Below are 13,693 nucleotides of genomic sequence, written 5' to 3' on the forward strand. Positions count from 1 at the left end.
GGAAGAGAGGAAATGCAACAGAATGAACCATTAAAAAATGAACTCTGACTGTATTGTATGAATTAAAAAATTCGTGATGTGCTCTTGACAGCTCCATTTTGTCCTTGACCAGGCCACAGCTGCTCTATCTTGGATAGTAAAGTAGGAATGCCTTGAGCTCCCCTTGCAGCACAGCTGATTGAACATTTTTGTCTCCAGAAGTTATAATATTGTCCTTCTTGGTAGAGAATACCCCAACAGAGGGTCATTATGACTTCTCTATAACGAAACAAAGATTCTATTGAATTTTACTTTTTCATAATTTGTGTTATTAAAGTAACAGGTTTCTTTTCATTTTCAGATATAAACCTAGGTACTTCTATGTACTGAACATAGTTTTTAAAGACATACATGTATTTCCCTACAGAGTCTGATGTTATTGCTCCATGATTGTGAATCACTGCTCAGAAAGATAATCAGCTCTTGTATCTTGAAATGTATTACTTTATGAATCTGACTTAAAGCCTTAGAAATTTGAGACTAGAGAAAGACATTACATGAAGAATTTCTCTTAACTTAAAACTGCCAAAAGATCTTAATTAAGCCCATGGCATTTCCATTATCGATTTTACTATAAATAAATTTAATTCCCCATATACAATAAGCCTAGTAAAACCAATATTTATTGAGTACTTACAAATGTCAGACACTGAACCATGGGCTTTCATGCTAAGTGGAGATGGAGTTCTCTCTTTTCATTACCGCTCAACAGCAAGTCCATTAGCAAGCTCTGATGGCTCTACCTACAACAGACACAGAATTATTTCATTTCTCTCCATGCCTTCCAGCCTGGACCACTGTGACAACATTCTCACCAGCCTCCCTGCTTCCACACTTGATGCTCTACAATCCATTCTCTAGGGTACATTTTTGTGCCATAAGTCAGTATTACGCCACACACATCATCCCCATCCTCCTTACACATACACAGTCCTCCCTACACATACACAACACACACACAATACCCTGGCTGAAAATCCTCAAGTGGCCAATGCAGTTAGCATGGGTGTGTGCGTACTCACTCAGTCATGGCCAACTCTTTGCGACCCCATGGAGTATAGCACCCCAGATCCTCTGTGGGATTCTCCAGGCAAGAATACTGGAGTGGGTAGCCATTCTCTTCTCCAGGGGATCTTCCCTTCCCAGGAACTGAACCTCAGATTCTTTACCATCTAAGCCACTGGTAAGCCCCACAGCACTTAGAATAAAATCTAAATTTTCCCTATTCTAAATAGTCAGTCCACTGGAGATGGCTGTTCTCTTGCTCCGTGTACATCCCCTACCCAACTAGTACCTGTTTCAACTACATCCTAAGTACATGACTGACCTTCCTACATTCTTGCCCCAGGCCCCAGATAGTGACTGTTCTTACCAAAGGGGTGGTGAGGGACATGCCGCTCTACTGTTTTCCCTGGTAACTAAGGAGCCCACCTGACATCAGCTCCCCTGTAACTGGTAATCTCCCCTTCCCCTCATCCCAGCCTTCTATTCCCACAGCTAAGATTGCCATCATGTCCTGAGCTCCCCCATAACTGGTAATCTCCCCTTCCCCTCATCCCAGCCTTCTATTCCCACAGCTAAGATTGCCATCATGTCCTGCCTGTCTTCTGCCACACACATGGGGTGTCACTCCAGGACCTTGCTTCAGCAATTTGCCCTCATCCATTAAGCCACTGCGGAGAAGGCAATGGCACCCCACTCCAGTACTCTTGCCTGGAAAATCCATGGACAGGGGAGCCTGGTAGGCTACAGTTCATGGGGTCGCTAAGAGTCGGACACAACTGAACGACTTTACTTTCACTTGTTACTTTCTTGCTTTGGAGAAGGAAATGGCAACCCACTCCAGTGTTCTTGCCTGGAGAATCCCAGGGATGTGGGAGCCTGGTGGGCTGCCGTCTATGGGGTCGCACAGAGTCGGACACGACTGAAGTGACTTAGCAGCAGTAGCAGCATTAAGCCACTGATGTCTCTGTTGTTGACCCTGGACTCTTTCTTCTGTCTTAAAGCTGGGCAAGCCTTGTAGGTATGCAGGGTTCAGCCTAACAAGTATTTGGTCTGCTCTCACCTACTTTCCCTACTCATCTCATGCCCATGTTCATCTTTGTCAGTTACCCAGCTACAGTAAATTGTGCTTTTCTTGAATCCATCAAGCTCTTTCTACCTCCTGACTCTTAACCTCAGTTCTGTCTGCTTGCAATGCTTTCCTTGCTCATCCTTTGATAGTTGGCTCCTTATCATCCAGATCTCAGTTCAAACATCACCTCCTCAGAGAGGCCTTCCTTGAAGAGTTGCCAGATTTAGCAAAAATACAGGTCTTCCAAGTAAATTTGGATTTCAGATAAACAATAAACAATACTAAGTATAGGTGTGTATATATGTGCAATATTTGGGACATACTCATTGTTTCTAAAAATTTGTTGTTTATCTGAATTCAAGTTTAACTGGGATTACTGTATTTTATATGGCAATCCTATTTCCTTGACCATCAAATCAAAAGTACGTCCAATGCAATGCCAGTCACTTTCCATCAAATCCTCTGGTTTCATGTGTCCAACTCATCACTATCTGATATTATTTTATTGATTGTTTTTCCCATAAGCTTTTTGTATTGATGTAAAACTCAAGCTCACTATAATCAGCCAGTTTCTCTTGCCACATATATCCTTGTCAAGGTTTATTCAGGCTTATGGGAAGTTTTAACACATATTAATAGAACAAAAGATAACCAGCAAGGGCCCACTGTACGAAAGTGTTAGCCACTCAGTCGTGTCTGACTCTTTACAACCCCATGGACCATAGCCCACCAGGCTTCCTCTGTCCATGGGATTCTCCAGGCAAGAATATTGGAGTGGGTTGCCATTCCCTTCTCCAGGGGATCTTTCCAACCCAGGGATCAAACCAAGGTCTCCCACATTGCAGGTAGATTCTTTACTATCTGAGCCATCAGGGAAGCCTACATAGGCAACTCAACTCAATATTATGTATTATAATAACTTAAAAGGAAAAAAGAATCTCAAAAAGAATATATATTTTTGTGTATGTGTGTATATCTGAATCATTTTGCTGTACACCTGAAACTGTTAGTTAATACAACAGTGTTAAAATCATAATAATAAATTTTTTAAAAGAATGATCTTAATATATGACTCTGAAAATGTAAAACTTATCTTCATTTTTAGAATATCATTTAAAAACTTTTGATGGGTTTCTATATTATCAAATATATTTGTTAACTATAAAACTTCAAAAATTATATAATTATTGATCCACAAATAAAAAACTTTATTTTAATGATATATATTTTTATCAAATTAAGCTCTTGACATTTAGTAGGAAAAAAGTATATGCCATAAGGGCTATCTTTGGGGAAATAGAAAAAAAAGAGAATCAAAACAGTCAGCAGAAAATAGCCTTTTTTTTTTTTAAACTTTACAAAATTGTATTAGTTATACCAAATATCAAAGGCATCTAAATGATAAATAATTTAACCACCTGACATGCTTACACTGCACACTTACGGGTGGTGCAGTGGTAAGGAATCCACCTGCCAGTGCTGGAGATGCAGGAGACACAGTACATCCCTGGGCCAGGAAGATCCCCTGGCATAGGAAATTGCAACCTGCTCCAGTATTCTTGCCTGGAAAATTCCATGGACAGAGGATCCTGTCGAGTTTTGGGGACCCCTACAGTTTTGAGTCAGAGGTGACTGAGCACGCACACAGAATGCTTGCACTTAAGTATCTCTTCAGTCACTCCAAGGATTATCAGTTCTCCTGAACTTCTGTTGTTCTAATTTTGAAAAGTGTATCCAAATAATTCTAGCCACAAGGCAGAAAGAAAAGGTAAGAACTACTATTCCTTAGATGGGATTTAACAATCAGAGTATAGATTGAAAAAAAAAACAATGTAAAAGAAACAAACTGATAAAATTCTAGTGTCAAAAACTGTGCAAAAGAAGTTACATGAAAGAAGACATTTCCTCTAAGTTTGGCAAGTTTTTGATGAACCAAGATAAAGTTGTTCACAAGAAACCAAAAATTTTAAATGCAGGGATTAAAGTGGTTTTACTTGCAGTCAGATTTCATACAAAAACCATAAAGTAAAATGTGCAAGTTTTGCTCTCCAAAGGGACACTCCAAAATTTCTGTGGAACACACTCCCAAAAAATGTTTGCCAAAGCCCTCTTATGCTTTAAATCATGAAGACCATGTCTATTTTCAGGTTACCTCCAAAAGTATTTTTCAAACAAAATGTTTCTCCTGACCTTCATAAAGACCAGTTTCTAATCATTAGATTATGTTGACAATAGCAATCATTAAGATAAATAGAAAGGCACAGCAACTCTTTTTTATCATTTCTTTGCCCACAAAAGCACATTTTAATATAGCTGTTATTTTGTTTTATGATAGGTAAATATACATTTGAATAATATAATAAGCCTATAAAAATATTTTATGCATAGAACAATCTTAATGTCTGACTATGAAAATGTAAAACTTATCCTCATTTTTAGCATATCATTTTAAAAAACCTTTGTTAGGTTTCTATATTATCAAACATATGTGTTAATTATAAAACTTTTTAAAATTACATAATTATTGACCCACAAATGAATAAATGTCTTCATTTTAATAATACATATAATTTTATCAAATTAAATTCTTTACATTTAGCAAGAAAAATGTATATGCCATAATGTTATCTTCATAGGAATTTTAAAAAGAGAAAGAATTTAAAGTTTGTTTGAGTTAGCTATGTATATATGTGTATATGGGGATGTTTGTATGTAACTAGGTGAAGAATCTTTGAAAATGACTTTGTTAGAAAGTAAATCATGAATTGAAATGACTTAATAATAGGCTTCCCTGGTAGCTCAGCTGGTGAAGAATCTGCCTGCAATGCAGGAGACTCTGGTTTGATTCCTGGGTAGGGAAGATCCCCTGGACAAGGGATAGCTACACACTCCAATATTCTTGGACTTCCCTGGTGGCTCAGACAGTAAAGAATCCACCTACAATGAGGGAGACCTGGGTCCAATCCCTGGGTTGGGAAGACCCCCCTGGAGGAGGGGAACAGCTACCCAGCTACCACTCCAGTATTCTTGCCTGGAGAATTCCATGGACAGAGGAGCCTGGCAGTCCATGGGATCGCAAAGAGTCAGACATGACTGAGTGACTTTCACTTTCACTTTCAAGAACCATATCAACTTATTCCTAAGGGTTACTTCCCAGAAATGAAAATTTTAACTTAAAGCTATTATGATACTAACCTTAAAGAAAGAAAATAATTTTACTGTATAACTCATAAAATTCTTCTGATCCACAAGAGGCAATATGGTAGAACAAGTACCATCAAGAACTTCGGAGTAAAGCATAGTTCAAATTCTGGATTCATCACTTACATTCTCCTAGATTTTAGGCTAATTATTTAACTTCTCTGAACCCCAGTTACATCATTCTCAAAACACAGGTCTTTATCATATCTATACATCAGATTGTGATGAGTGTTAAATGAGGCATCATATGTTAAGTGTTTACATGGTACCCACCTCATACCAAGTCTTCAATAAATTTTAATGTTTGTTTATCATCATTGAGAAAAGTCTACACATCAGCTCAATAGATACTATGAAATTTACCACTTGTAAGAAGAAAGTAAAACAAATAACAAATTTAACCACCACATTCAGATTCAATTAATGTATCTTGCCCACATATGGGATACCAAATACTAGGATTCACTAGTGGCTCAGTGGTAAAGAATCTGCCTGCCAATGCAGGAGCCTCAGGTTCAATCTCTTGGTCAGGAAGATCCCCTGGAGGAGGAAATGGCAACCCATGCCAGTATTCTTGCCTGGGAAATTCCTAAGAGGAGTCTGGTGGGCTACAGTCCATGAGGTCACAAAAGAGTTGGACACAACTTAATGACTAAACAACAAGAAAAATTAGCTCACACAAATAGGTAAGTGATACAACTAGAATTAATTTTTACATATTTAAGGTCAATCATAATTAATAATATTACTTAATTAATAATGCCATAGTAAAATTTTCCCCAAAGTGATATATTTTCACACTTGTGTCCATACAACATGATAATATGGTTAACTTACAGAATATGAAGACTTTGCAATCATGAAGGAAAAGTAAGGGACACTGAATAACAGATAAACCTTGCACTAAAAGCTGAGACCCAACTTCTAAACATAGCACTGTGACACCATAAACTTGGCCAAATCATCTCCTTGGCCTTGGGTTTCTCATCTGTCAAATTAAGACACCTCACTACATATTTTCTCAGGTTGTTTCCAAGACTGATTTTAGACCATTAACCAGAATTTGCAAAATAGAGCAAAATATCAGTGGTTGGATTTCAACCAAAACACAACATCGCTGTGGCTTAGCTCCACTAACAGCTAGGAGCAATGAGAAATGTGGCCTCAGCCATCTGGAACTGAAGTGTGACAATGCTCTGTAGTAAAAATCAAGATTGCCCTCCACTCCTGGTGATGCCTCTTCTCCAACCAACCACAATGGGTGAGCATTCTCGTGAGAGTGCTCCCACCCCTCCTTTCGTGGGCATTCGTACCTTTCCACGTGCCAATAAACCATCACCAAAATTTGGGGGGAGAATCAGACAGTTGAGTCTTAGCAAGAAGCTCTGGCCTACTTCTGATGTGCAGTGAGCCAGCTGGTTCTGATCATGAATCAAAGGTACCTTCTTTGAAAATGTTGCCTACTCAGGACCCAACCAGTTGAAGTTTTGTCTTTCCACTGCCAAGTGAAAGAAGGTTAGACTTAACCACCCACTATGAAATTTTTGTACAAGAAATTTCTAACTGGGCTAATTTCATCTTTGTCATCATTCCTGTATCAAGCAGCATATATTAAATAAATTCTGTCAGCATCCATTTCTTGAAATAATGAAGTTCCACTCTGAAGCACATAGGCCTTGTTGTTAGAATCACTGGAACAATTGTTCTAATGCAGGACAATTAAAAATTCAAATGCCCAGAACCATGTTAGTTTTACTATCCCACCTGAAAATTATTCATTACCCACAAGCAGAACTTTGGCTTAAAAAGTAGTAATAATTTTTAAAATACCTTCAGCCCTAATACACTTGTTTTTATTAGCTATGAAATTCTATTTCTACCTCTTTCTTCTCTGATTATTTTGTATTCCTTAACCTGTATTAGTTTCCTGGAGCTGCTCTTATAAATAATATTAAAAACTGGGTAGCTTTAAAATTGATTCTCTCACAATTCTTGAGGCTAGAATTCCAAAATCAAGGTGTCAGCGGGGCCATGTGCCCTCTGAAGGCTCTATAAGAAAATCCTTCCTCCCTTCCTTCCAGTTTCTAGAAGTTCTAGGCATCCCCTGACTTGTGGGAGCAAAACTCCAATCTCTGCCTCTGTCTTTACATGGCCATCAGCTCTGTGTCTGTCTGTGTCCAAATCCTCCTCTTGTTGTAAAGACATCAGCTATATTGAATTAGGGCCTACCCTAGTCCAGTAGGCCCTCATTTTAATCTAACCATATCTGCAAACATCCTATTCCCAAATAACATCATATTCACTGGTGCCAGAGTTAGGACCTCAACATACCTTTTGAAAGAACATAATTCAACCCATAACAGCACTCCTTTCTCTAATTATATTGACAATGTGAATGTCACAGCATGAAAAGGCAAACAGGGAGGAAAGGGTTGTTAAATAACTGGGCTTAGAGAGACAGCACCAATTTAGTATGTTATTAATATAAGGATAGATAGTTGTTTGCACCCCTAGTCTATGAGTTTTCAAAGGTTAAGGACTGGAATGATTGGACTGGCAGGGCAGATGAGGATTAGAGAACCCTGATAGGAGAACAGTCTCCACTTCTTAGAAAATTGCTCAGGCTAGAGCCCTAATCAGGTCACTCTGTACTCTCTGAAGAAGTTAACCCCTTCAAGCAGCCAAGTCATTCTAAGGGGCTGTGATCCTACACCAGCTGGTTAGAAAGTGACAATCACAGTCCTAATAATAGCCATCACTTACTGACTGCTTCCTATGTGGCAGGCACTTGCTAATCTTGTGTTATACACATTCTTTCATTCAGTCTTCACAAATTACCATTAACTTTCAAATTGTAATGATTCCTGGCTGTTCTCTGCACCAAAACAGGAAGAGAAGCCCTGCTAGTTTCTCTTTATTCCATCATTCACAGTGATGCTGTCATCTTCTGTCCTTACCTCCAGTCCCCTACATAGTGTTATTCTCTGAATAATAATAATTATGAAAGTTGAGCTATGTTCCATCTAGCCTTCCTGGGTACTGTGATCTTAGGAGGCCAAGATGAACTAGCAATGATCCTTCTCAGTCATTACAGATTCAGCATAAAAACACAGAAGGCACCAAAGCATATACTTTTTTGTTCAACAGACTATGGTAGTTGAAATGATTTTATAACTTAGATGATAAAGCTGCAGTCACTAAAACCATAAACACAGATTAAGATTGCTTCAGGCCGCAGTATTTCAGAATATAAAGTATTTCAGAACATAAACTTGTTCCTTCAAGCTATTTTTTCAGACCTGTCATACTCGTACTAATTTGCAAAACTTAACTGCTGCTGAGTCGCTTCAGTCGTGTCGGACTCTGTGCAACCCCATAGACGGCAGCCCACCAGGCTCCACCGTCCCTGGGATTCTCCAGGCAAGAACACTGGAGTGGGTTGCCATTTCCTTCTCCAAAACTTAACTAATGGCCTCTAACTGTCATGTTTTCAAATTGATGTGGTTACAGAAGCAACCCCAAAAGGCTAAAGTTTATCTCATGACCTAAAGATCTGGGCAGCATGGACTAGTTCCAGGGATCTGCTCTGGATAGCTTACTCAGAGACACTGTCCAAGGTGACCTGTCACGTACACTGTAAATACTCCTGCTTTCTTATTAGATAAAAGCAGTAAGCTTAAGGAATGACTCTCAATGCATTTGTGTGTTGGAAAAACTGAAAGATCATTACTGGAATCTCAAATTTAGAAGGGTCAGTTCAGTTCAGCTCAGTTGCTCAGTCATGTCCAGCTGTTTCAACCCCATGGACTGAAGCATGCCAGACTTTCCTATCCATCACCAACTCCCAGAGCTTGTTCAAACTCATGTCCATTGAGTTGGTGATGCCATCCAACCATTTCATCCCCTGTCTTCCCCTTCTCCTTCTGCCTTCTATCTTTCCCGGCATCAGGGTCTTTTCAAATGAGTCAGTTCTTCACATTAAGTAGCCAAAATATTGGAGCTTCAGCTTCAGCATCAGTCCTTCCAATGAATATTCAGGACTGATTTCCTTTAAAATTAACTGGTATTATCTCCTTGAAGTCCAAGGGACTCTCAAGAGTCTTCTCCAACACCACATTCAAAAGCATCAATTCTTTGGCACTCAGCTTGCTTTACGGTCCAACTCTCACATCCATACATGAACACTGGGAAAACCATAGCTTTGACTAGATGGATCTTTGTTGGTAAAGTAATGTCTCTGCTTTTTCATATGCTGTCTAGGTTGGTCATAGCTTTTCTTCCAAGGAGCAAGCATCTTTTAATTTCATGGCTGCAGTCACAATCTGCAGTGATTTTGATGCCCCCCAAAATAAAGTCTCCCATTGTTTCCATTGTTTTCCCATCTCTTTGCCATGAAATGATGGAACCAGATGCCATGATCTTAGTTTTTTGAATGTTAAGTTTTAAGCCAAGTTTTTCACTCTCCTCTTTCACTTTCATCAAGAGGCTCTTTAGTTCTTCTTCACTTTCTGTCATAAGAGTGGTGTCATCTGCATTTCTGAGGTTATTGATTTTATCCTGGCAATCTTGATTCCAGCTTGTGCTTCATCCAGGCTGGCATTTTGCTTGATGTACTCTGCATATAAGTTAAATAAGCAGGGTGACAATATACAGCCTTGAAATACTCCTTTTCCTATTTGGAACCAGTCTGTTGTTCCATGTCCAGTTCTAACTGTTGCCTCTTGTCCTGCATACTGATTTCTCAAGAGGCAGGTCAGGTAGGTGGTCTGGTATTCCCATCTCTTGAAGAATTTTCCACAGTTGATAGTAATCCACACAGTCAAAGGCTTTGGCATAGTCAGTAAAGCAGAAGTATATGTTTTTTCTGGAACTCTCTTGCTTTTTATATGATCCAATGGGTGTTTGAAATTTGATCTCTAGTTCCACTGTCTTTTCTAAATCCAGTTTGAACATCTGGAAGTTCTTGGTTCATATACTGTTGAAGCCTGGCTTGGAGAATCTTGAGCATTACTTTGCTAGTGTGTGAGATGACTACAATTGTTCAGTAGTTTGAACAGTCTTTGGAATTGCCTTTCTTTGGGATTGGAATGAAAACTGCCCTTTCCAGTCCTGTGGCCACTGCTGAGTTTTCCAGATTAACTGGCATATTGAGTGCAGCACTTTAAGAGCATCATCTTTTAGGACTTGAAAGAGCTCAGCTGGAATTTCATCACCTCCATTAGCTGTTTCCATAGTGATGACTTGTAAGGCCCACTTGACTTTGGACTCCAGGATGCCTGGCTATAGCCCAGTGATCACACCATTGCGGTTATCTGGGTCATGAAGATCTTTTTTGTACACATCTTCTGTGTATTCTTGCCACCTCTTCCTAATACCTTCTGCTTCTGTTAGGTCCACACCATTTCTGTGCTTTATTGTGTCCATCTTTGCATGAAATGTTCCCTTGGTATCTCTAATTTTCTTGAAGAGATCTCCAGTCTTTCCCATTCTATTGTTTTCCTGTATTTCTTTGCATTGATTATTGAGAAAGACTTTCTTATCTCTCCTTGTTATTCTTTGGACCTCTGCATTCAGATTGGTATATCTTTCCTTTTGTCCTTTGCCTTTAGCTTCTCTTCTTTTCACAGCTATTTGTAAGGCCTCCTCAAACAACCATTTTGGCTTTTTGAATTTCTTTTTCTTGGGGATGGTCTTGATCCCTGCCTCCTGTACAATGTCATAAACCTCCATCCATAGTTCTTCGGGCATTCTGTCTTTTAGATCTAATCCCTTGAATCTATTTGTCACTTCCACTGTATAATCATAAGGTATTTGATTTGGGTCATTCCTAGATGGTCCAGTGGTTTTCCCTACTTCCTTCAATTTAGATCTGAATTTTGCAATAAGGAGTTCATGATCTGAACTAAAGTTAGCTCCTAGCCTTGTTTTTGCTGACTGTACAGACCTTCTCCATCTTTGGCTGCAAAGAATATAATCAAATCTGATTTCAGTGTTGACCATTTGATGATGTCCATGTATAGAGTTGTCTCTTTTGCTGTTGGAATGGGGTGTTTGCTATCACCAGTTCATTCTCTTGGCAAAATTTTGCCTTAGCCCTGCATCATTTTGTACTCCAAGGCCAAACTTGCCTATTACTCCAGGTTTCTCTTGACTTTTTACATTTGCATTCCAGTCCTCTACAATGAAGAGGACATTTTCTCTCTCTCTCTCTCTCTTTTGTATTAGTTCTAGAAGGTCTTGTAAGTCATCATAGAACCATTCAACTTCAGCTTTTTCAGCATTAGTGGTTGGGGCATAGACTTGGATTACTGTGATATTGAATAATTTGTCTTTGACTTGCACCCAAGTGCTTTCAGACTCATTTGTTGACTATGAGGGCTACTCCATTTCTTCTAAGGGATTTTTGCCCACACTAGTAGATTTAATGGTCATCTGAATTAAATTCACCCATTCCCATCCATTTTAGTTCACTGATTCCTAAAATGTTGATTTTCACCCTTGACTCCTGTTGGACCACTTCCAATTTACCCTGATTCATGGGCCAAACATTCTAGGTTCCTATGCAACATTGTTCTTTACAGCATTAGACTATAAGGAAAGCTGAGCACAGAAGAATTGATACTTTTGAATTGAACCATGGCATTGGAGAAGACTCTTGAGAGTCTCTTGGACTGCATGGAGATCCAACCAGTCCATCCTAAAGGAGATCAGTCCTGGGTGTTCATTGGAAAGACTGATGCTGAAGCTGAAACTCCAATACTTTGGCCACCTGATGTGAATAACTGACTCATCTGAACAGACCCTGATGTTGGGAAAGACTGAGGGCAGGAAGAAAAGGGGATGACAGAGTATGAGATGGCTGGATGGCATCACTGACTCAATGGACATGAATTTGGGTAAACTCCAGGAGTTGGTGATGGACAGGGAGGCCTGGTGTGCTGCAGTTCATGGGGTCGCAAAGAGTCGGACACAAATGAGCGATTAAACTGAACTGAACTGAACTGAACAGCATTGGAAGGGTCAGATTGGCAAACTATTCACTCTTCTGTAACATTACTGGTTGCTAATTGTGTAGCCCACTTTTAAATACTCACTTCTCCAATTCAGAGGAACTCTATCGAATCCATTAGGTTGAGTAGAAACCTATGATCTTTGTGGTCCACCTTGGACCTAATTCTGTGGGCATAGAAGTTGCTGGCATCTTCTAAGTCTTTTTTAGTCATATTTCCACTATCTAACAGTTGCATAATTTATTTAGTGAAAAATATAAAAATTATATTTATTTTCATCAAATATCATCTTGGTAAATCTTTATATTTTTATGTTAACTCTTTCACAAAATATACTCCTACTACTTATCTAATGCAGATTAAATATGTATCAAACATCTATTCTGAAGCTACTGATAAAATTTGAACAGTTCAAAACCAGTGGAAGAATTTTTTCCACTACTTCCCTTGGGCTCAAATTAATCCATTTATAGTTACTCTGGGTATGGTCTGTCAGTTACACATTCATCTAGTTAAAAAACCATCCAACTCACATTACTCCTACATGTCTATAAGAATGTTATAAAAAATATACCATTTTTATTCTAATTTTTTTTATAAAATAAAGCATTAATGTAAGCCTATTATACAAAATGAGCTGGTTTTATGAACCCAAACTGGTTCCTAGTAGTCCTAACAAGCACTGTTTTAATGACACATTCTAATAAATAAATTGAGATTTAAACAAAATATTTTATAGTTAACAAACTAAAAACGTATTTTGCTATGTTAAATACAGAATACTTTGACTTTCTTAAAAATCAAAGATCCAGAAATACTGACAATCTCATGAATAATGCTATACACTAGAGCTCTAAGAAGTAATTTAGTATTAATCTAAAACCTCATACTAAGTGTTGCATATATGTTATCTTATTTAATGTGTCTTCAAACATTCAGTTCTCCTCTAGCTAAAGTTTATCTTATGAACCCAGAGATCTGGACACCAAAGGACACTAAGATGGCAGGTTTACTTTGTCATGCAGTTCTTGTTATAGCCACTCATTTACCAGGTCAATATTTATACCTACTGGCAAAGGAAACTGTCAATAATGCAAGTCAAACACTCCTCATTAAATGTTTCTGGTTTAGCTTAAGAAAATTTCCAGTCTATGTCTTGACAATTAAGTCCTCATGAATTAAGATATACAACCTAATGTCAAGCTTATATTTTGAACTAGAGGCATGTTAATCACTTTTTTCTGTCTGCTTAGACAGTCCCTTAATATAATTTCAAAATTGTAATTCTTCTATGATTCTCTTATTTGTATCTTAATTATAATTTTCAACAGTATGTGTCAACTCCATGGTGGATTACCACCTAGGTATT

General features: G+C 38.5%; 1 long non-coding RNA gene across 1 annotated transcript in view; it reads right to left on the minus strand.

Annotated features, from left to right (window-relative positions):
• Positions 1–635: 635 nt before the first annotated feature.
• LOC123334255 overlaps positions 636–13,693 on the minus strand; it is a 48,713-nt gene continuing 35,655 nt past the window's right edge. Inside the window, exon 5 of the long non-coding RNA XR_006552087.2 lies at positions 636–782. This is a non-coding gene — a long non-coding RNA (uncharacterized LOC123334255). The remainder of the gene's footprint in view (positions 783–13,693) is intronic.

The sequence above is a fragment of the Bubalus bubalis genome, chromosome 6, assembly GCF_019923935.1.
Source record: "Bubalus bubalis isolate 160015118507 breed Murrah chromosome 6, NDDB_SH_1, whole genome shotgun sequence".
Classification (NCBI taxonomy): domain Eukaryota; kingdom Metazoa; phylum Chordata; class Mammalia; order Artiodactyla; family Bovidae; genus Bubalus; species Bubalus bubalis.